Below are 23,796 nucleotides of genomic sequence, written 5' to 3'. Positions count from 1 at the left end.
GAATGTTCAAGAAATTCACAGAAATGTGCCAACTTATCCAAGAGGAAAAAAAAAACCACAAACAAACAAACTAAACAAATAAAAATCAAGCACCCTAGAAATAAGAAGTTTTAGTGGAAGGGAAAAAGGCATACCTGAAGGTTCTAAAGAGGTGAGGAAAATGGCATGTTAGCAAGTTCAAATCACAGAGGAAATTAAGTAAATATCAAAGGAGAAAAGCTGACTGCTGTTTCCCAGTGGAAATGCCTTAAATTAAAGCAGGGAGATGCAAGAGTGAGATCCTAGTAACCTTCTCAGATCATGTCTGCATTGCAAATCTATTTGCAAAGGGTAACTAAACCTTTGTTCTCCTGTCCTGTGTACAGGTTTCAGAATGAGAGGCTAGACATTGAGACAATCCCTTTTTCAATTGTTATTAGAGTCTGAACAACACAAATCTCCTGCAGTCATACATGAATGTGAATAGCTAGAGTGGAAAGTGATGTTAGAACAAAAATTTATCACAAGGACTTTAGACAGATAAATAATGAAACCATATGTTACTAAATTATCAGATTAAATATATAAGGACATAGCTATAACATTAAATAACACATCCTATGAAGTCAAGTGACACCATTTTAATTTTAATAGAATCTTGAAAACATAGCAATTGTATCCCCATATCTTAGTTATCCTCTGTCTGGCTTATTGACACTCTGGCTGGCTATCAATTTTATACTTTTCAGGCAGAAACTTAAAACCTGAAAATATTCAAACTTTATTTCTGATAATTATTTTGTGGGGTTTGTCTTGTTTTGGTTTTTTAATGGTTGTGAGGTAAACAGTGGTGATAACAAGTGCCACTTGGACATTTACTCCTGCATACAGGAGAGGTAGTAGGATGCAGAATGCACGTCATATAAAAGTGCATCAAATAAAGCAAAGAGAAAGAGCACCACAAATAATTTTAACATTTTTTAATAAGAACTTGCACATTTGTGAAAATCAAGCCATTATGTAAAGAACCAAGTAATTTCAATAAAATTATAGGAGAATTCAAAAGCAGATCTCCAGTGGAAGCTTTGAGAGCCTTTGAAAACAAAGTCTGTCTGCTTTTCTGTTAGCACATTTATCCACTCAGCCAGCAACTTGCTGAAAGCCAAAATATAGAAACTAGCACAGTCTGAAACATGCAGATGTTGCATTTACCATCTCTTCACACAGTTTATCAAGCATAAGTCTGAATAACTTAATTCTCACAGTATGCTCAGAGTATAGTATTTCCAAAATGAATTAAGTTCTTGAGATTTCTACCATTGCCCATCAGGCTAAATTTGAGTTAGGCCACTGGAAATTAATTTCCAAAACTAAAATCATCATACATTTTTACAGTTGTGTTTGATATGGTTCCTACACACCAGTGATAACACTGGGAGTGACATCACCGTTCCGCTTGGCAAGTAACTGCTAATTAGGTAACTATGCCTTATGTACAGAGGCATAACAACAGAAACATAGGTAATTACCAATATCCAGAATGAAGAGATCATGTGTTTTTCCATAACTTTGCATTTTAATCTTCCATATTGGAAGCTCTGTTACTTCTGGTCTAAAATGATGTTTATTATTATCTGCAAAGGTGGGTAAACTGTTCAATTTGTTCAGAAGCAAAGCAGGAATTGAAACAATTCTCCAACTTCTGAGATCAGTGGCAGAAATTTAAGACATTATTTTGATATTTTCTGACAAACCATCAACGGATATATATACTTAATATTTGTTTGGTGACTGAGGTGAAAAAGATGAAAATTGGGACCACCTTGTTTCTGTTCAGTGTAGGAATGTTATGGTTCAAAAAATAAAAGATCAGCATTCAGGAACTGTCATATAAGTAAAAACTTTCAAGGATTTCCAGTCATCAATTTCTGCTAGCCAGTGCTGCAAATCTTTTATCTCATTCTGTGTTGTGGTCAAAAGATGTGATTGCTTCCTCTACTCAATAACATTGCAGTGGCTCCAGGAATTAGTCAAAAATACATTAAATTGAAACCTTTTTTCCCCTGGCCATGCATATTTAATAACAAGGGATTTACAATTGCCTGTGCATACATTCTGTGTATATTGTAGAACTTTCTTTCATACTGAACATTGCATGTACTGCATTTTCATGCATGAGCTTTTCCATGAGAAGAAAGGAATTTTGATCACAGTTCACTTCAACAGATGAAAAATAACTGAACAGCTTTTCAGGGTTAGAATTTTAATTTGCTAATAACAACATGTATCCTTCCTATTAAACATTAAATTCAACCAGACCTAACCTAACCCTCACTAGCATAACAGCAGGAAGAATATACAGTAAGGTTTCAATTAATATTTTTCTCTCTTTCTTAAGCTATAGAGGCATGAAACCCAAAGCGTTACATATGGAACACATTCATGTAGGAATTGGAAATACTGGTATCTGGGGACATATTGTATCTGGGGGCATATGAAAATAAAAAGCATGAGAAAGCAAACATTTCAAAAAGCCTTTTGTAGACTAGAATGCAATAAATGCTTCTAGAAGTTGAGAAAAATAGTTCTGAAGGACATGTGGTAAACTATAATTTATCATTCTCTCTAAATGTGCCATATAGATGTATGGCTAATAGCACTCACATTTTACTCTCAATAATGCATGAACTACTGTCTAAAAGCAATATAGTCATTTGTAATACCAGCATATGTTCTTGTGTTATGTGGGAAGAAATATCTTCTTAAAACTGCATATTTATTGTATTGGACATAAAACTATGATTAAAGCCCTAATATCTGCCAGTTGTTGATAAGCATAGACAAATTTATGGACTCTTGCACAAACTAAATGTAACTCTGTAAGTTTGCAAAGAAATGTTATTTTGTCACTTCATAATTTTTTTAAAGCTCTGATTCCTGGATAGTTTATTCTAGTAAGATATTTTTTAAATAATTTCTACAGATAAATATTTTAAAGGGAAAAAAAATACCTTTAATTATATATGTGCAATAGTATTCAAACTCTAATTTTGATCTGGTACTGTGGTTAGGATGCTATGTAAGATAGTGGAAAATTATAATCAGATAGATGAGCTTTCTCCTTCAGGGAGCTTACATTCACTATGCATGATTCAATTAATAGAATTCTTTTATTGTTCTGCTTAGAAGTGTGTTTTTGTGCAATAAATATTGATACAAAGCTTCCTAATTTCCCTAATGATTTCTGAAAAAAGCCCTTTATAAACAGCAAGAAATCATTATAACATGGATGTGTACTCACTGCATTTACAGGTAACCAAGCAAAAGCCTGGGCAGCCTAAAGCAGTTTCCTTCTAACACAACCAATAAATATCACCCCGTTTACTCTGTAGCATTTAAGGAGGATACAACCACCTAGGATGGTTAGGGATGCACCAAGGATCCCTATTACCAGTATAGTAATCCAGCAGCAGCATTTACCCCTCTGGTACAAAAGCCCAACGTATTTGAAGTCGAGTCCTCCCTCCTTGGATAATACCTAAAAGTCATCTGGACATGGTCATGCACAAACAGCTCTAGGTGGCCCTGCTCAAAAAAGGAGGTTGGACCAGGTGACCTCTGGAGGTCCTTTCTTCCATCTACTGTTCTGTTATTCTGTGAAAATGGAAGCTGTAAGCCCGTGTTGTTAAAGCACACTGAAATAAGCTACACACAGTGTTATTGCCAGAAATTAATATATTGTGCCATGTGGTACTTAAAAAATAAGCACCCAGGCCACACTATTCCCATTCATTGTCTGTGACTAGCCCAATGGTCCCAACTACCTGTCTTATGATCTAACCCAGGATCCAGCAAGCATTTTTTGATAAGGTTACCTGCAGGTACATAAATGGTCCATCACAGTTAGCTGGCACTTCTATATCCTTGAAGGCAAATACGTCCATTCACTTAGAATAGATGGACACCTTTATATATGGCTGTCTTCAGTAGAGCAATATGGTGCTTAGGATTTATGAGTATTTGGGTTTATTGCTCCTCCAAGCAGTATCTGTATTTTGAACTCAGAACCCGTCACATTAAAATAACACAAAACCCATCAGAAAAAAAATAACCTATCTGCTCTGAGTCATTTCAAAGTCAGTACATGTTCTCTCAGCAGTGGAAATTATAGATAATTTACTTGCCATTCATAATTTAGTTGACAATTTTTGCCTTTTTTCCTTACCAATATAATGTCTATGAATGTATCACAATTTTCATATATTTATTATTCATTACAACTATTGCTGAATAATTTTTGCAAACAGTTCTTCTTCAGTAGCCTAATCCTATTGTGAATGTTTATTATTCAAAATTTCATCTGTGAAACTGTTTACCTAGCTGTATATTAGATATTGTTCAGTTTGCCTGAGCATTGTTCTTATAACCAGTACTTGTTCTCCAAATACCCTCTCCTCCAATGTAAACTGAAACAGTATTCTTCTGTTAACACTGCTTCTGTAAGGTTTATTTGATAGAATGTTCTTAAAAAACAAACACTGTGAAACAGCTGAAACTAAAATCTGTGCAAATATTGGGGGATATTCTTTCTTCAGGATCAACTATGTCTACCAATTAAAGATAATCTCAGTTAGTGAGCTGTTATTCAAATGGCCACTTGAAGATCCCATCCTTCTCCTTACAGTGAAAACAAAGAACATTGTTCCATTGAAAGTGGATGCATTTCTGTCTGTACATTTCTTGTCCCCCATTTTTCCAAATATTCCAAACATTGCTTTACATTTTTTACATACTTACATATTTATTAAGAACATATTTGTATAAAAGCTGGCTAATGACAAATACAAAACAAAAAGTCAAAGTTCTGGAAAACTAAGGAGCCGCATAAAATTCAGAAATAGTGGGAATTTTGAATGATGGACTGGTAAAATAGTCACTTGAGGGTGCAGTTTGGCTTGGTTTTCTGTTTTATTTTCTGTACCACTGTCCCCACATAGCTGTAATAAACCACAAATTATAAATCTGACATTTAAAGAATAAGAAAAAGCCTGTTCATTCTGCCTAACACTTGAGGTTTCTCCAATCATTGTTTCCTACTGATATGTATAGTTTAGAACATCTGTTGTGCTTAAAGTTCTCCTTTCCCCTGGTGACCGAGAGGTGAATGAAAGAAGCCTAGAAGGTGGCAAAATGTCAGGTTCTAAGGAGATATGGTTCAACTTACTCACAGGGTACTGAAAAAAATCTGCTCATCACCACAGCCGTGCCTCCCTGTGGTACTGTGGTTCATAGTGAAGTGCAGAATGCAGCCTTATTCATGACTCTTGTCAATCTTGACAGTTTACACAGATTCACAAATGGCTTTGGGTTGGAAGGGACTCTCAAAGGTCATCGTGTCCAACCCCCCTGCAGTGAACAGGGATACCACCAACTATATCAAAGACCACCTCCAACTAATTGAAAGATTAGTTAGAGATACATTAAGGAGATTTCCATAAACCAAAATATGCACAAAACTAGCTTGCTCACTCTTATCACTTGGATCAGATTTCTCTTTGGTTGCATCATAATTGACCACAGATCCATAGGGTCAAACAACAGGGAATAAAATAGTCTTCTTTCTCTTTTTTATCATTCATTCTTCTGGAGCTTAATTCAGGTTAATGTTGAGTATATGGTTTTATGTCCTTAAATGTATATGTCCTTAGTCTAGTACACTGTTCAGCTATGAAAAAAACCAACCAACCAAACAAAAAAAACCCAAAACCAAGAACAGCACACTGCCTGTGAATTTATGCAATGTGTGATCTCCATCCTCTGGGAAAGCTCTGTTTTGTTGCCGTAAAAACAGATCCCATTTAAGTGGATTTGGATAAGACAAAGTGTTAAACCTGACCTGAACTGACTGCATTTATAACTAACCACACAGGTAGACAGGTTTTAGGATGTTAATTAGGGGTCATGCTGCAATTCCACCATCAGTTGTATACAGTGAAAAAAATGCATAAGAATTTTGCAGCTTTCCTTTCTAGTGCCACAACTACTTGTGAAATTCTGCTACAAACCATGCCATGAAGTGGTCTGGATTAAAAATAACTCTTCAGAAAAGAGTATTTTCCCATGTTAGTATGCCTATGCCGTCAATATAGTTGAGAGAACTATCACCTTATGAGGGCAGGACCCACATGGTCAGTGGTTGTTAAACCAGCCTCAGAACCAAAGCCACCATGTCCTGACTTTTAGTCCCCAGAGCAGCCTTATGTACCTTACCACCTTGAAAGAGAACCTCTTGGCTCTGTATTTCCAAATTTTCAAAAGTGGGCTTTTCACATTTATTTTTTCTTCACAACAGATTTATTCACAATCTCCATTCTCTTCCCAACAATCTCTGTAGGTAGTTGTCTCTAATCACAACTCCTAATATAATGGCATTAAAAAATTGTGTATTTGAAAAATCTGACCTTAAAAGACCAGCACACAAAAAAAAATAAAAAGGGGAAAAAAAATAAAAGGAAGAAGAAGGGAAAAAAAAAAAATCATTTTACTTGTGAATTCCTGGCTTCTATTATCAAACCACTTTTTCAATAAACATGCAATTAAGATATGACCGGAGAAGAATTCTGAAATGCGTCATTAGGTCATCTCATTGTAGACCTGAAATACTGATATTGTTTTAAAATAAACAGTGGCATGGGCTGCATCATGTAGATCCCAAGAACATGTATTTTGCAAGTGACGGGGTAAAAATATGAAGGACAATTTTAAGCCATGCTCAAGAATAAAGATTATGAGAGAGATTTAAATAATACTTAAATAAGATTACTTCTTTTATGGCTAAAAGAGGGGAAATAAAACAATTTAATGACTGTCTTGCTAACCCCTACTTATCTGTGAAACAGGAGCATCAGCATTTTTTTTTTAATTTGAAAATAAAATCTTGTCACTGCAGTGCACAGGAAAGATGTCGTTCAGAGGATGAAAGCTAGCTGGGTAGATAAAGACAGCAATGTTTGTAAACCCATTTTCCATTGTCAGAGAAATTGAAAGGAGGCCCAGGTCTTATGCTAACAAAAGTAAAGTGGAGAACTGAATTTTCTGCTTAATTCTGTCACTGAAGCAATTGGCCTGGGATCATGCAGGAATCAGTCAAAATTTTACAACCAGCTGCTGTGTATTCTAAGCACTCAGTCTGACACACAGAGGATTAGGTTTGCTGAAGTTTTAAGAATTCATAGCTACAAGTGAATTGACTTGCTAATTTTGAAATCTCCAGCTCTAGACAAATATTGAAAAGTAGACACTTTGAGAAACAAGGTAATGATCATATTAGATACCTACACTGCTCTGTGTTTAAGCATATATTATTATGCCATAGTACCACACTGTAAACTAGAGATAATTATAACTGCTAATTTCACATGAGTATTATTAAATGAAAACACTAACTTTTGTGAACTCAGAGATACTGTAGCTTCAGTGGAGCCCATCTGTCTTATGAGCAAAACAATAGTGTATTCATAAAAGTATTTGAATGCTGCAACAGGCAAAGGGGCCACAAGTTGAATGAAGCACATTTTTAAATGACAGATCGGAAAACTGCCCATTAAACAAGTACTAGCCTTCTTGTGACTTCAATGAGACAGGTGAAGAATAAGTTGGAGAGGAATAGTGTGCTCTCACCTAATGAAACCCCACATTTCAGCCCAAATATTTTAAAAGTTTGCCTAAGCTCCTAGCAACCAAATGCAAACTTTTACAATGAGAAGTCTTGGGACCTTTGAACATCGTCTTGTTTCCTGCATCATACCTAACATACATTTTTTTTAGTGAAGGCTTCATGAAGCTAATGAAACACTTTGCAAAATAATACAAGATAGTTTAAACTAACATTCCAATGCTGGAAGACAAAAATCTTTCAGAGGGCTTTGGTTTATGTTGTAAGAACTTAAGACAGAGGTTCTCTTTGGAAGGAGTGAGTTAGCTATTTTCATGCAAGATGAGAATTAGGAATGTGACAAAACCTTATTTGGACAGGACCTCTTCAGGAGTTTAGTCCAGTTATAATCACTCAGATTATGATATCAGGGTTGGTGCCATTTAGTCAGTGGTTAAATACATGTACCGTAGCGACAATGACAATCCCATATTCCCACCTATTATCTGACAGTGGATTGCTACTATTTGGCATATCAAATAGCTTCCAAAAAACAGAAAGTGAAAAACCTTATATGATTAATAATCACCATTACAGCATGCTGCTACACAAAAGAAGTCTACAATAAATGCTAAATCAAACACACACACACACACACATAAATTAGTCACCAAATCACTACCTAAATATTAAACAAAAGAAGGCCCTGAACTAAGGTTTTCTCTTCTTTCTCCAGTGGCATTTTGCATTTTCTCTTTGCTGAGATTCTAATCTTACATTTCAGTCCTATAAATTACAACTTTGTGTAGTGGTGCCCATGAGATTCTAATATCACCAAGTCTAAAGAATGAGAACCTTTATGTATGTGTTTCTAAGGATAAACCTGAGTACTGCATCCATACTGATGCTGTACACTATGTATTGCTACATACTATACTGTATAGTGTAAGACTTTGCAGTACTATGGTTTTATTGCTTCCATTTGTAAAATTGAAGAATGCCATAGATTCAACCGGTGTCAAAAGACAAGGGTAGTGATGTTTGCAATTAAAAAGCAATATTGCAGTTGAGTTAGTCTTACCCCCAACTTAACATATGTATGTTTCCAAGCTTCAAAGATCTCTCCCCAGTTCCTCCAAACCTTGTTTTGTCCACTTAGGGACCAGTAGGAGGGGGGAAAAAAACAGGGGGAAGTATGACTAATGCATAGCAAGGCCTGCTAATTTCTTCTTATTTAAAACTGTGCTTTAAGCTAAGCTTCACAAATACCCTTAAGACGTAGCTTGTTATGTGAAATAATAACTTGAACCACATTGTGTTAAACATAACTAAAAAGAAAGGGCAACATTCCCAGAGATATGCTGATATGACAGGTAAAGCTCCTTCACCCCATAGGGATATCACAGAAATATCTTCAAAAGCAATATTCTTAGCTGTCCCACTGCCCCAAGAGACTTTCCCCAACTGTGCCAGTTCAGTATGTATAATAAAATTTACCAGCTAGATGCTAGCAAACAGAATGTATAGATGCCAAGTTGTTCTTTTTGTTCTCCCATCAGGGAAAGTAACTCCTTTCTCTGTTCATGCTGATGTTTTTCACAAAGTGTGCACGTGATCTTCAGGAAATTCATCACTCTTTCAAATCTGGCTGAATTTACCAGCCAAAAATTACAATTAAATTTTTTTTAAAGCATGCAATTAAAAGTTAAAGAGAGATATACACTGTGATTGCATAAGACTAATTTCTTTGAATGAGCAGATAAAAACTGAAAGCTGAGTTCTGCTGATGTGCATAATCATTGGGAAAGGGTTTGAGAGAAAACTATGGAATCAGTCCTGTAAGCAACAAAAGCAATTGTGGTAGAGTAAGACAGAAATAGAGGTTGCCAAATGAGATGGAACAGTTGGGTAGGGATGGATGTTATATTTTCAAACTTATTAAAATCTATTATAACAAAATCATAATGCACAGGAACAAACACATTAGCAAGGGTCCTTCTGTTGAAGAGAACTTCCTAATTTTAAAAGCACCAGCTGCTAGACATCATGTAGTTTCAAAAGCAAGTATATAAAAGGTAAGTAAAAAAGGTATGAGTATGAAAGCCATTTACAGAAATTATATATTCCAGACTTCAACTTGTATTGGGACTAAAGTTACTGCTGCATATATGGAACAACACGAAAAAAGATTCATAGCAGTAGAAGTTTGGAAGATGAAACAAAGGTGAAAAATTAGTCCAGCACTTTGACTTGAACAGCCAAAAGCTAAATTCATCACATGCTACTCTAGTGCTAAAAGTCACAGCTCAGTAATATGGAAATCTTGACAGTGTTTGTACACAAAGACCTTTTAACTAGATGAGTCCCTTTGCTGATAGGATTACACCCATGGGCATTAGAAATGAATACAAAATTAGGCTGTTCTTTACTGAGGACATTCCCTACTCAGGGCTTCTGACCCAAATTCCTATGTTTTAATTTAGTTTTCCATTGACTACTTTGTCATTTTACAACAAAAAAAACAGTGAGCACTACAGTTAATTAAAAACCCTGCGTCATTTCACTGGTTCTTTGAACAGATCATAACTACAATTACAACCATAATGACACTGGTCATGTAACATACATCAGTGGCATTGCTGTGAGACAAAATTCTATGGGATTTCTCCTAGCAGTCTGGAAAATGATGAATGGATAAGAAGTGATCTGGTGCCCCTTAAGACCTGATTGCTACCACTTAAGGGCATGCTGAATTACCTCACTGCTAGGGATTTGTTGGCTTTTTCTCCATCACCTCATATGAGGATATATCTCCATCTGTTTTTAATGCTGACACATTTACATTTTAAAACAATCCAAAGACCCAGCTTCACTTTTTATATCTTGCTAAATAAAATTTAAACTGAAATACAACTATTTCTGCCAAAAAGCAAAATAGCTATTCATTTCCCTGACTTCTCCACAACTCTTTACTTGGCTTTGTAAATCCAGTAGCTTGTTTGTTGTAACTGTCTGTAATGTAATCCTAACTTGTGATTCTGTTTAAAATATTATGATATTTTATGAGGTATTTGCCTTAGGTTTTCAGGTCCTTCAATCAAAAGTGTTCACAAGGAAGTGAATCAGTTTGGGTTGTAAATTAGAAATTGTACTTGTAGGGCTTTTAGAGCTTAAAACTTACATTTTTAAGGCCTCAAATACCTAAAATTATAAAAAACCTACATGGATATACAATATTAACAGGGAGCATCAGAAAATGACAGGCCACAGCAGTAACCTAAGTGTTAAGTCTAGCATAATAATGAAATTGTCAAAATCTCTGCTCAACTTCCCTTGTAATAGATAAAAGATCTAGTTAAGATGATACTGGGTCAAGAACTGGAGAAATCATGGAATGCAAGAGCTAGAGAAATAGGAATATTACCAGTTAGGAAGTTAAGTGAGCAAAACCCAGAAGGGTATTGTTCTGCAGGTAGAGGTACTAGTGGGAAGAGCAGGAATCAGGGTCTAATGAACAAGGCAAGACAGAAGATAAAAATGGCATATGGTATTGAATGAATGCAAAAGCAACCTGCTTAATGTTCTAGAGCAGGTAGTGTGATTTGCTGCCATGCCAGATGGGTAGGCAGCCATCCCTCAGGCTAGAAGACGAGTCTTGGATCCTTGTAGACTAGTTACAGTCATGTTGTTAGCTATAGTGGAGTCTTGAAAGAAGACCACAGAAATGTCCATCTGCATTTTTTAATATAGGACCATTTCCATGCACAAATATAACATTAACACTTAAAATATATTAGATGCTGCTGCAGACAGTATGTAGTAAGTCACCTGATCAGACCACTGAGACCTTAATTGCCTGCGATCTCAGCCCACTGTTGCTTTCTAGTTTTCAGTCTTGCCTTCATTTCAGAGAGAGATTTTAGTGAGCTCCACAGCTTTCTATTTACCTATCTATATACATTGTTTGACATAAACTGTATTTTATGTGAGAGCAAATGTACATGGCTGTAGACAGTTTATTTTATATGCTATAGCAGGAAAAAAAGAAGTGTCTATTATGCCTGTATTATGCATCGTCTACATCTAAAACCTCTGTGAATTACCAGGAAAAAAGTGAAGAGAGAAATGGAAAATGCAGGTAGGCAATAGACATTAAGAAGCAGAAGTTTAACAGCAAGTATACCAGAAAAAAAGGTATAAAATAAATTGATGCAGGTGAAAAATATCAGACCTGCACAGATGTGTATAGTGCTTTGTCATATAAAAATTTAATTGATGCAGATAGCTCAAGGAGTACAGATGTGAAATCAGAACAAGTTCTAATATTTTCTCCATGCTAATTTAATTATCGGGGAATAGGAACTTATTTACACTCTGGTCATTGCAAAACATATGTAATGAATTTTTCTGAAGAAATATGATGTATCTTGTTAATGAGAACCAGGGTATCATTGTACAATGTAGGGTGCTCTGACAGGAATTGGTGATAAGCAGATAAGCATGCAGTCCAAAAAAGGGTAAAAGACAATAAAATATGTACAGAAGCCACACCATGCACAGACACATCCAAAGCAGGTGTCTGATAGCCTAAGCAGAAATTATATCCCAAATGGAAGTCTGTCATAGGCCAACCTTTTCTACAAACTATGGAAAAGATACAGCACAAATATATCTCCTTGTGAAGTTCAGACAAAGCACCAGTAAATTTCTGATCCCACAATACACCATACAGGTGTGAGAGTCCAGAAACACAGTTTCAGAATGTATCTTTCATATTTATACAAGCTTAATTGTTCTGAATAATTCACCTTCTAATTTACTTCATTAATACTTGAATTCTAGAAGGGGAGTGAATGGGAGAAGGATTCAAAGATTCAAGAGATTCAAAAGATTTGATTGAATGGATTGACTGAGAGCTAGATCTAGAATAATGCTCAGCTAGCACCAGTTTCTCACATTCTGAACCAAAAATGTGACTGCCTGGCAATAGCTGTGATTACCCACCAGCAAGTGGGTATTTGGGTGGGCACCATTTACTATTTTCTTTGTAAAAAGAAAGTAAATTACATGAAGGTTGAAGAAACAGAGAGAATCTGATTAGATTAATGGTAAAATTAATTATAGCACCACTACTTGTTTACTTTGATTTTTCTGTAAAAAGAGCACAAGGTTTGTATGAGGATAACAGACACATGTATAAATTCCCACTCATATATGATAAATGACACTAGCAATGCTTTGAAGTTAATGCACCTTCTCAGTTCATTGCAGATAAAAATAATTTCCACCTTTAATACAGAATGAATGCACTATTAGTTTTGTAAACAACTCTTAAATTTAATTTCTCATACTGCAGAATTCACTGCTACAGTGAATTCTTTTCATACATTTGAGATTTATAAAGTTAAGCAGTAACAAAACTGGTTTTAATTTTTCTTTTTTGTTGTGTGTTTTTATTTTTTGGTTTGTTTTTTTTTTTTACAGAAGACTTAAGAACTTTATTTTTTGTAACAAATAGCAGAGCTTGTTTTTCTTTCCAGCGCTGTGAAGGAGTAATGGTTTATTACTTAGTACTTGATAGGAGGATGAGTGTTATTTACAACTCTAAGTGATGTTGTGTTTTGCAAGTATTTGATTCAATTTCAGAAAGCAGGAAAATTATATTTCAGATTTGATGCAGGAGAGAATCAGAATTTGCAAGAAAACAGACAACTCAATAATATTTCTAATGGGAATTGTTTCAGCTGAAAGAACAAAATGTTTTTCCTAAATGATAAGAAGTTATTTTTTACCTGTCTCTCTTCTTTTTGTTTAAATGCTCTTTTTTTCCTTTTTTTTTTTTTTTTTAAAATGAAAGTGCTATGGCAGAGAATTCATGTTTTGGTTTAATACAGAGCAAGGTGCAAGCTAAATTATATGCTCAATACAAATATCATACAACAATGATTAAATAACTGTAAAATTACTGTAACTAAAGCAGAGGCTTTACGAAGTAAAGTTTCCTCTAAATTCAGCATATGTAGGCAATATAGAGAAAATGGAAATGCATTAAAAGAAGAAACTGCAGGCTAGACTGGCCAAAAGTTTTAATGAGACTGTAAAATATTATGATAAGACTCTGTTTAAAATATACTTGGCCTTTGTCACTGCACTATAAAGCAGATAAAAACTCAGTGAGACATCAGGGAACATAATTAGAAGTCAAGCTGGCATGGAATTATGGTGCCCGACAAATAGAAGGACCCATTCTGAGCCTCTGGCCTGAGAAGTTCTGCTGACTTCATCACTAAGAAAAGCTACCTCAAATAATTGTGGACCGCAGGACTGGACCTAGGTCATTATTTAATCTAAATAGAGAAAAGCTTAAGTTTATTAAGTGTGGCACAAACTTTGCGATGAAGAATTATTTAACAGAGGTCAAAAGTCTGCTGCTACTAACTGAAGATGCAACCACTTCATCTCAAGCAGCACACAGATGCCCTATATGAACTATATAGCAGTCATTACAAAGTAAATGGATGTTTATAGTAGGTTTTATCATCCTTACATTACCATACAGACAGACCCAATACTCTTTATTAGATTAATTTAGATTAGCTTCAGGGTGCTTTTCTCCTAACTCTGAGGCCATGTTTTAGTAGAGGCATTTCACAACAAGTTTGAGTTTTAGAACTGGGTACACTTCATTCAGTTTTGAAAGGATACAATTTGCACAATAGAGCTGCATATATTTCTCCTGAAATATATGGCATTTCCAAACATAAATATCATCAAAACAAATTAACAATTGAGATTCAATTCTAGGTTTACAGAAACCGCTATGGAAAATAAGAACAGCAAAATATTTAATTCTGAAAAATTTGAGTATAATTAGCTATTCGTCAACAATTCATCAGTGAGTACCTTAAAAGACAGCAAACATGATAGAGGGCACAACTGTTTCCTGTTTCCCTAAGCATATTAGTACTGAAACTCACTAAACTACTCTAGCACAGCCAAACTGATGTATTTTTGAGATGGATGTTTGGGGGGGGGGGGGGAGGGGAAAGAGGGCTGAGGAAAATTAATGTGCCTCAAACATTATCATCACCATTCTAATCAGTTACTTAGTTACACATCTGTCTCCTATTGCTAAGTAGGAGGATATACCATAATAGCCATTCTGCAGAACATTGTTCATTACAAAATCAGGTTCCTTGCAAAAGCTTGTCTGCTTAACACTTTATTTCTGAATGTATCCAGTATTTTGTATTTATACCTGTCTGAGGAAGTTTTATATATACAAATTCAACTGTTAGCACTAAATATCATTAAAAAAAAAAAAGTCTTCAAACTCTACCCCATTTCTTTTTCAATGTTCTAGAAAACATTTATTCAAGTTTTACTTCTAATAATTGCTGTCTTATCAAGCCTTCTTAACTAACCACCTAGGCGATCCTAACTACCCTCCCTCAGCTTGTCCCTACACTCACTTAAGCCCCTGCCAACCAGCATAAACTGGCTTTAGCCACAGCTTGAAAATGTTAAAATCTGCCTCAAGCCATTATGCTTCCTTCTTCCCCCTCATATAGAGATTACAGTTTCAATAATAATCTATGCAACGAGAAAAAGGTCTTTTTTTTAGGGGGGGGGGAGGAGGGAGGGGGAGGATGGAGAATCAAAAACAATAAGAATGTAGTAGATGAGAGTCCCCAAAGATCCAAGCAGAAATGGTGTTACAACCATCAGTTACACTGCGCTTTATGTTTATTTCTTAACCTACTATTTAACAGTGAAACAGCGGAGCAGAGCTCAAAGTTCTTACTAATCACTAATTTGAGCTTTGCAATTAAGCAAAAACATATTCAGAACTTCAGTAGCAGTATTTTTGTACAAGGACATGCATGAAGTGAAAAGAAGGTGTAATTTACAGACCATTCAATTCATCTGTGGTGGAAAAAAGAGTAACGACAGAGGGGGGTTGATACTACACTACTGTCTTCGTTTCAGTTGTGATAGAGTAATTTTTTCCTAATTGCTGGTACAGGCCCTGTGATTTAGTTTTAGGATGAGAATAACGTTAATGAAACAGTGATGGTTTTAAGTTGTTGTTAAGTAATGTTCACACTAAGTCAAGGATTTTTCAGCTTCTCATGCTCTGCTAGCAACAAGACTGGAGGAGCACAATCATTTGTAAAGGGAAACAGCTGGGACAACTGACCCAAACTGGCCAAAAGAATATTTTTATACCATATGATAATTGGGGGAGTTAGTTGGCCAGGAGGGGCAGATCACTTCTGAGGGACTGGCTGAGCAGCAGTCAGGAGCTGGTGAGCAATTGCAGTGTGCATCACTTGCATTCCCCGGGCTTTATTTCACTCTCTTTTTATCTTTGTTTTCATTACTGTTATTATTGTTATATTTTACATTTATTTTAATTATTAAACTGCTCTTATCACAACTCATGAGTATTACTTGTGTTCAATTCTCTCCATCACACAAGGGGTGGGGGAGGAATGAGTGAGTGGCTGTGTGCCGCCGCTGGCTAGCATGGTTCTGGTGTGGAAAATGGCTGAAATACACACAGTTGTCCCTATAACCAGTCACACCTGGACAGAGACACACAAATTGGAGGTGGGGATTCTGAACACTTTCTGGCATATTCTTTTAACAATATATGAATTATATAATTATTTTCATAACTGAGTCTCTCATTTGTAGTAATTACATTGTTGAAGTGAAACCAGACTGAAGTAACTAATTTGAAGAAAAGAGCAATGTGAGAAAAAGAGCCAGTAGTATCCTGGAGTGCATTAAACAGTGTGACCAGTGCACTAAGGGAGATCCTTGTACCCCACTACTCTGCCCTAGTAAGGTCTTATCTTTCTATTCTGTCCAGTTCTGGGTTCCCCTGTTCAGGAGAGACAGGGAGCTACTGAAGAGTCCAGTGGATAGCTACAGGGATGATTAAGGGAATGGACCTTCTGTTCTATGAGGAAGGGCTGAGTGACCTGGCCCTATTTTGCCTGGAGGAGATGTTTACAAATACCTTAAAGGTTAGTATCAAGAAGATGGGGCCAGTCTCTTTTCACTGGTGCCCAGTGACAGGATGAGGGGCAACAGGTACAAACTGGAACACAGGAGAATAGACTAGACTAGACTAGACCAGAAGAGACCTTCGAGATCATCCAACACCATGTAATCAACTAAACCATGGCACCAAGTGCCTCACGCAGTCTCCTTTTACACACCTTCAGTGATGCTGACTCCACCACCTCCCTGGGCAGCACATTCCAATGGCCCATCTCTCCTTCTGTGAAGAACTTCTTCCTAACATCCAGCCTAAACCTCCCCTGGTGCAGCCTGAGACTGTGTCCTCTTGTTCTGGTACTGACTGCCTGGGAGAAGAGACCAACCCCCACCTGCCTACAACCTCCCTTCAGGTAGTTGTAGACAGCAATAAGGTCTCCTCTGAGCCTCCCCTTCTCCAGGCTAAGCAACCCCAGCTCCCTCAGCTCTCCTCATAGAGCTTGTGCTCCAAACCCCTCCCCAGCTTTGTTGTCCTTCTCTGGACACATTCCAGCAGCTCAATCTCTTTCCTAAACTGAGTGGCCCAGAACTGGACACAGTACTCAAGGTGTGGCCTAACCAGTGCTGAGTACAGGGGGAGGATGACTTTCCTGCTCCTGCTGGCCACACTATTCCTGATACAGGCCAGGATGCCATTGGCCATTTGGGCACACTGCTGGCTCATGTTCATCTTACTATCAGCCAGTACCCCCAGGTCCCTTTCTGCCTGGTTCCACCTCAACATGAGGAAAAACTTTAATCTGAGGATGACAGAGCACTGGAACAGGCTACCCAGAGAGGTTGTGGAGTCTCCTTTTCTGGAAACTTTCAAAACCCAGCTGGACATATTCCTGTATGGCCTGCCCTAGGTGAACTTGCTGTGACGGGGGTGTTCTACTAGATCTATACAAGTCCCTTCCAACCCCAACCATTCTGTAATCCTGTGAAATAATGAAACCTATAGCTCAAACTTAAAATTTAAGTACAGAACAGAATCTGCTGTTTGGTTGATCATAGTATCCAAAGTAATTCATTAGACATATTGCACATATATGGAGAATAGAATATACTTGTTTCAACTCACAGCTTCAATGATGAGGCTCAATTTGTTTGCAAATGATTGGCTGACTGACAAAAATACAGAAAGAAGCAATTCCTTGATAAGACTAATATCCCTTACAAGAAGCTTGCTGGATACTCAGCTCTTGACAGATGCTTCAAAAGCAGTGCATATACTGGGCATTTATTTTTATTTGTACCTGTTCAGAATATTGTGACCTTTCTTTTGACATGTATGCCCCACAGCTGTTTCACAGTCATCTTGTATTACCCCTAATGAGCTAATATGTAAAGACTCTTTCCAAGCGGAACAGCGGAACAAAAACCTCAGGGATGATAGCTCAAGGAAGCATTTAAACTAGAGTACCATCTATTGGAGTGGGTCTAAATAATACCAAGCACTTGAATTTTGACCACTTTACAGAGATTTACTCTTTGCTGCAACTTAGATTAGCCTTAGGTCTTGGGTTGCAGCCTTCAGTGGATAACAGTTGAGGCCTAACCCCTATCATTACATGATTCAGTGGCTGCCAGATTTTTAACAGAGTATTCTCCTCTGCAGTGCATGCACATTCTTTCTCACTACATCAGGACAAGAAGCCCCACATTTAGTGAACAGCAAAAGTCTTGTACAAGATTGCTCTCTCTTCTAAAAGCATTCCTCTAGGGAGCTAAAACTAATCAAGTAGTTTGAGAAAGGGAAATCTCAGCCTGGGTTAAATACAAATCAAATCTACACATGAAACTAAACTCAGACTAGAAAATGAGTTATTACTGGGGGAAGGGAAGAAGCTCAATGACTATAGAGATATAGAATTTTGTAAGAAGTCCCAGTGGAAAAAAAACAACATTGCATTTGCATAAAGCCATTCTGAAACTGAATTCAGATTGCAAGTGCTTAATAATTGAAACTGAACAATGATTTCTTTCCACTTCAGGTATGAAACCAAGTCAAACTATCTTCCTTCCAATTTATCCCACCACACCTCTTCTAAACTATTTGCCTGATTTGCAGACTACATCCCAACTCAGCAGAGATCTGTTTAAAGTTGGGAGGAGAAGATGATGAGTGTTTAAAGGCAGGAGAAGATGATGAGTTTTGAAAGAGAATTATTGATGGATGAAGATTGTAACCCAGCCTCTAACACTCAATCAGTAGCACTGCAATACTTACCTTGAATGAGATAACATAGGGAAGGTAACATAAGATCAGCTAACAAAGCTTTAAAATTCAGTTTTTCCACATGAAGACAAAGCAACATCTTTGATATGTGTGTTATCACAGAAGTACTGAGCCTAGTCCCTAAAATCAACTTTTAAAAAAAGAAAATTATTTTTTAAAAAGTCACAGAACTGTGAATTTTTCATGCAAACTATTCATAGGAAAATGTTAATACCCAAGAATAAAATCTGACAGAAAGCCAATTCTATGATATTTAAGTTACATACTTTCATATTCTTGCTTCTGCTGCACTAAAATATAGTGGCCAGTCATGCAGTGCCTCTAATAAAACTTACCAATACAAATTCAACAAGAATGAGAACAGTTGTGTATTCTAACCTATATTCATTTTGCAAATATTTTGAATAAAAGGCTAGTTTCTGTTTGCATTCTACAATTTTGAATGTCTCATAATTAGTGGACTTTCTAAAATAAATGTACACCTTCTGGATGGGCACCATGCAGCTTCTAACAGGTGTTCCTATAAAAATTCAACATTATCAGCAACAAGCTGGCAGCTACTGGTGGGGTGAGGGAAGTTAATAAATTATTTGGCTCACAGCAGAACTTCCTATTTAACCACAGGGATGACGAAATTAAATCAAGGTCAAGTATGTGAAGGAGCAGCTGTGCCATGTAGCAGATAAGAGACTGCTGGTGTATATATATATAGTAAATTTGTTTTGATTTTCTAAGTCACTATTCCTGTCTTCCAATTGAAGGCTGCTGCAGGAGAGAAAGCGGCCTTCAGCACTCTCTCAGCTTCCACTTTTGGCTCCAGAGCTCCACTTTGGGCTCCAGGTTCAGCTTATTCCCAGGCTACTTGAAGACTTTGTGGTGGAGCAAGTCTCTAACACTCACTGCAACACTTGAGTAGCCCACCTCTGGTCTGCAAGAAAATGTTCACAGCTGTCCAATATGGTAGAATTGCTAAAAACTCTTCTTCTTACTGAATGAGAGGTGCTTAAATCTCCCTAACAGAATAAAATTACTGGATGAGGTGTCAGGCTCTTGCTTACAGAAAATTTTGCTCTCAGATATAGTAGTTTTGGGCCCTGTAATGCTTTGGTTCATAGCCTATGATTTTTCTATTTCAGTAAATAAAAATAAATTTATTTATGGCAGTTAATGCACAGGTACTGAAAACAGTGTCTGTAATTATTTGGTACCAATCTGTCCTCCCCTTACTCCATCTGTTTCCTTCACTCATTGCACTGGAATCCTGCTTCAAATCCATGTAGCACAGTGTAAGTTACCTAGTTACTCAGCTGAAAGACATTTTCAAAATAAATCATTTTCTTTGTACTCTGTAGAAGGCAACAGTCAGATTGTTGTTAATAAATGTCTGAGCAATACCTCTTTCAACAAAATATACAACTGTCATTAAATTTTCTCTAATTTCAGATTGTGCACTTCAAAATAATACTGTAAAGGCTCATCATTTTAAGCAATTATTGACTTCATCTTGGGGACTTTCCACTGATTCCAACTGATGCTTCTTTTAAAAGGGTAAGTAGCCACATAACTGTATGATACTGCAAACTGATTTAGATTTTTATATCAAATACAGTAGTGGAAATGCCCAATATTACATTAATTTGTTGTACTATATAGTTTTTAATTAAACTGTGTTGACTCACTCTTTTTTTGTTCTGTAACAGTTCTTTGGCCTGTTAACGAGTAAAGATTTTTTTTATCTGAGACTATATATAAGTATTTAGCAGGAAAAGAAAAATGAAGAAAGCCCTCTTCCCCTTTACAACCCCAGATGGAAGATATAACATAAAAACTGAATTAAATTATTTTTTTAAGAAATTTAGCATAGCACAAATACAACCCTGTTACTTTAACCATTAACTTTATGGCAGTGTGTAAATGAAGGTCAGTCAAAGGTCAGGAAAGAGGGGCTTGCTGTTGCTCTATGGAAGTTTAATTTAAAAGTTAATATTTTTTTTTTTTTTAAATTCTCAGTATCCATGGTGTCTGTCTTTTCTGTTCTAACATGATATCTAAAATACATGTGTCCTAGATACTTTCATTTTTGCATTTACCACTCCAGTATTACCATCACTTTCGAAGGGAACAGTTACATTTTATTTGCAGCTACAGCAGACTTTTGACTGATACTGAATTTATACAGAATAGAATATACAAGAATTCTAGCATACAGAATGCTATTTAAATGTGCATTTAAACACATGACTCTCTGACCAGGGTAACAGTAACTCTACTCAGCAGTACTTTTTTTTTTAAATCTCACATGTTATTTTACCAAAATTTCAGTAGCATAACTGCCTATGAAAATGTTATTTATTCAAAAGCAGTAAATTTCCTAACCTCTTGAGACACAGAAAAAGTGTTTATTAACACAAAGGAATTTAAAAATATTTAGTGAGAACATAACATGGAAATTAAATGTTTTTTCTAGATGAAAAATGGGGGGGGGGGGGAAGTACTGGTAACAGCACTTTTTAAAATAGAACTTTAAAGTTAGAGATCAATTACAGTGATGTAGGTGACTGAAAAAAATGACAATTTCAATTCTTGTAATCTTTATGTGTCCATTTAAATACACATAGGCTATTTCTTCTTTCTCTGGCAGAATTTGAAGTACTTAGAAATGAAAGCTAAAAAATTTCTGGTATTAACCACAAGAAAAATTAAAAAAAGAAGTCTATACACCTCCTATGGTCTTTTAAAAAGCATTAATAAAAAAGTATTTGCATGAAATTAAAGAAAAAAAAAAACACTTATGTGAAAATACATTAATCTTTTTGACATCTGCAAGCTACTTCTCTTGATCTGCTCTATAAATAGAAGGTAGTTAAGGAGAGATTAAAAACAAGACAATGCTTTAGAAAATAAGAGAGACTGTCTTTTAAAAATAAAATAGAATGAGTAAATCTGTCTCTGTTAAACACATTAATATTTTTCAAGCTAATGTTTTTCAAAACACAATTGAATCATTTTTTTGGTCCAGCCTTCCTCTTTCAATAAACAATGGTTAAACTTCCACTAACTCCAAAGCACAGTCAGCCCTGATACATTCTTTCTCTAGTAATATTTTGTGGCCTTCAGAGTATCAATATTAACTGTGAATTTCAGAAGAACTGTACAGGCTTTCGGGGGGGGGGGGGGGGGGGGGGGGGGGGGGAGGGAAGAAAAAAAATATTCAGTCCTCTAAATGAGTGCCTGAGCAATGACTTTTAAGTGAAGACAGAGATCAGCAAGTCAGATGCTGTTCATATTGCTTTCTTACTTATAATCAAAACCCAGAGTCATGGGGAGTGCTCAGTAACATAATCCATTCCTTCCTAGGACTTTGTAGTTTTCATTTAATATATTTTATGTTTATAACCAAAGTAGGAGAATAACTTAAGAAACAAGTATGATCCAAGACTAAATTCCAAACACAAAAGCTGACAGTGAGGTTGAAATTTCAAATTAATATGCTGAGTCAATCCTATCATGGTGGGTGTTACGTACGATTTCAAATGGTACCTCAGCTTCTGTCTTTGAACAGTAATGTTTCCCAGACTCAGTGCAGAAGTGTATATCAAGCTGCTTCTCATAGCAAATGGCAACCTGTTTATATATTGGCAAAAGAAGGCTGTAAAAGGACAAAACAAAAGGCAACTCAGCCACTCAGAGGTGGAGAGCACCATTAAAGAGGCTGAAAGGAAACCAAGTGGAGGAACTTTTGTTCCCAGGAGGTGAAAAGGAGGTGGATGGATGGAACCACAAAGCCCAGCCAAGGCAAAAGTTACATGCTGGGTTTCACAAAATTAAATATGACCATGGCCTATATTTTTAGACAGTGCACTAGGAGGAGAGAGATTAAGGTGCCAGAAATTATTATCCTTCATAGGCAAAGTCATTCAGGAATCTGATTTGCATGACTGCAGATATTTGCAAACATTGATAAACTATGAATTGTAGCTCAATGTTAGTGCCATGCAACAACCCAGCAGTCAAAAAATTGTGTCCCATCAGAACACTGTACAAACTCTGTTTGCTATGTACTGCTACCCTGAAGCGCAGAATATCTGCACCAGTATAGGAATTCCCGATGGCAGCAGGAGGCAACAGCAGTACCCTAGGCCAAGTCCTAGTCTGTGCCTTCAGAGACCTATTTCAAACCAGCTGAATATTAACCTGAATAGCATTTACACAAGTTTAAAATAAATTACACCTTCTTAGTTGTAATTTCCTGTTTCAGAGTGCAACAACATTTTAATCTATCCTAAAGTGAGGACAAAATGAATCACCTTAGTTTAAGTGGATGCTCTGGCATGCTAAATGAGAAACGGGCATAATCATTTTAGAGCAGAGGCACTTAGATCATAGGGAATGCATTTAAGTAGAACAGCAGCAATTATTACATTTCCAGCTACTGGAGACTATGAGGCCACAACCTGGAAATATAGTTACAGATTCACAGATTGCATTGGATTGGAAGGGATTCTCAAAAGTCATCTTGTCCAACCTCCCTTCAGTGAGCAGGGACGCCTCCATCTAGGTCAGGCTACCTAAGGCCACACTGAGTCTGATCTTGAATGCCTCCTCACCACATCCTGAACCACATCCCTGGGCAACCTGTTCCAGTATTTTACCATTCTCACTGTAAAGAGCTCATTCCTTACATCCAACCTAAATCTACTTTGTTCTGGTTTAAAACTATTGCCCCTCATCCTATTGCTACAAGCCCTTCTAAACATTTCTTTCCCAGCCTTCCTGTAGGTCAGTGACTTTTAGTTTGTAGAAAAACGCCAAAATGCAGGATTCTAGCTTTCAGCAATTAAATGATCTGAACATGCTTTTCATTCATTCTTGG

At 36.5% G+C, this 23,796-nt stretch overlaps 1 protein-coding gene across 3 annotated transcripts in view; it reads left to right on the top strand.

Moving 5' to 3' along the window:
- Positions 1-23,796, top strand: part of B3GALT1 (beta-1,3-galactosyltransferase 1) — a 182,930-nt gene that overhangs the window by 95,392 nt on the left and 63,742 nt on the right. For all 3 annotated transcript variants that reach the window (XM_068138713.1, XM_068138710.1, XM_068138711.1), the window contains one exon: positions 20,367-20,471. The gene's annotated coding sequence lies outside the window, so the exon portion shown is untranslated. The remainder of the gene's footprint in view (positions 1-20,366; positions 20,472-23,796) is intronic.

Source organism: Melanerpes formicivorus, unplaced genomic scaffold, assembly GCF_026170545.1.
Source record: "Melanerpes formicivorus ecotype bairdi unplaced genomic scaffold, bMelFor1.0.p_v2 SCAF_5, whole genome shotgun sequence".
Classification (NCBI taxonomy): Eukaryota; Metazoa; Chordata; class Aves; order Piciformes; family Picidae; genus Melanerpes; species Melanerpes formicivorus.
The sequence above is the reverse complement of the archived record's forward strand: the minus strand, read 5'-3'. Positions and strand labels throughout refer to the sequence as shown.